Raw genomic sequence first — 1,547 nt, 5'->3', positions numbered from 1 at the left:
AACATCTGCTGAACCTCAGTTTTCAGTAGAAGAGTTTCAGAAATTCAGGAAAACCTCAGAAAATGGAGTTGCTGGAGTCATTTTTCACTGACAGCCATTATAAGCTACTACTATATAGAAACTTTTACCCTCATAGCTCTTCCCAAGTAATTCTGCTCAAGTCCTCTGACTCCCAAGTTTGGAGTTTTTAGTTTGAGTCTAACTACTAGCAAGTATATTTACTAGTTCTGTCATTTAAGGGTCATACTTCTTGATAAAAAGTTAAAAGTCAACGAGTCATTTCTCCTGTAAAGGAAGCAGAACAATTGAGCAGGGATCACGACCACTGGTTGTTGCTGGTCTCTGCCAGATAGCTGAGCCTTCTCTGTGACAGAAAACAACTTGTTGGTTTCTCTATTTATTCAGAAAAAAAGACTCCTCAATTACAGCACCAGAATGTTCTGTTCATTTTAGTTTGGGGGAAACTAAAGCAATGTGTATGATTCGAATACCTGGGCCCTTGGTCTAGACCAGCGGTCTGCAAACTTCTTAACAGCCAGCTAAGGAGTATTTTACGTTCTGTGGGCCATTCAGTGTCTGTCACTACTACCCAATTCTGCCATCACAGCACAGAAACAGCCATAGACAGTATATATACATAGGAGAGTGGCTGTGTTCCAGTAACACTACGTGTGGTCACTGAAAGGTGAATTTCACATAATATATATGTGTCATGAAGTATTATTTTTCTTTTGATTTTTGACAACTATTTAAAAATGTCTAAACCATTTTTAGTTTGCAGGTCATCCAAAAACTGGAGATCAGCTAGATTTAGCTTGAGGGGTATAGTATGCTGGCCCCTGGCCTACCAGTAAACGGTGAATGGACTTCAGTAGGTGAGTCAACCCTCACTGATTTATAGTAGCTGCCTGGAGAGCCGTGCTGACAAGGATTCTGAGGTTGCATCCACATTCTGTGGAAAGAGAGCCATGATTGATTAGTACGATCAGCCATGGCTAATGACAAGGGGAGAGGTGACCCCAATTGGTATTATTTACTTTCCTCTATCTAGAACAAGGTGGTTTCCTGTATTAACTAGCAGGACCGTAACTCGCTAACATAGATAAATTAATGTTTAGAATGAACTAAGTTGTTATGTTGCTAGTTATTAGGTTTTTTTTGTAGCTAGGAAATTACCTTTCCTCATATTATCTCTGCAAGAATTAAACTATCCCTGTCAACCTCAATCTCAGAAAAGTTGATTAAAACAAAGTGTCTCCTAATAAGACTGCAAGGAAGCACCACAAATTCCCAAATGTTTCACATCTATCCACTCTCTTTACCTATCTACACAAGATTTATCTAGAATAGAGGTCAATAAGGGTCAGGTAGCCACAGAGACCTAATTAGGTATACCATGTGGCTCGGGTATATTTAAAAATATATATATATATATATAACAGTATATTTAAAAATCTGAAAAACTGGGCTTCCCTGGTGGCGCAGTGGTTGAGTCCGCCTGCCGATGCAGGGGACACGGGTTCGTGCCCTGGTCCGGGAAGATCCCA

General features: G+C 39.9%; 1 protein-coding gene across 1 annotated transcript in view; it reads right to left on the bottom strand.

Annotated features, from left to right (window-relative positions):
- The window catches only part of SLC5A12 (solute carrier family 5 member 12), a 46,896-nt gene that overhangs the window by 7,334 nt on the left and 38,015 nt on the right, over positions 1-1,547 (bottom strand). The window lies entirely within an intron of this gene.

The sequence above is a fragment of the Lipotes vexillifer genome, unplaced genomic scaffold (assembly GCF_000442215.2).
Source record: "Lipotes vexillifer unplaced genomic scaffold, Lipotes_vexillifer_v1.1 scaffold456, whole genome shotgun sequence".
Classification (NCBI taxonomy): Eukaryota; Metazoa; Chordata; class Mammalia; order Artiodactyla; family Lipotidae; genus Lipotes; species Lipotes vexillifer.
Note: the sequence above shows the minus strand (reverse complement) of the source record. Positions and strands in the feature narration are given on the sequence as shown.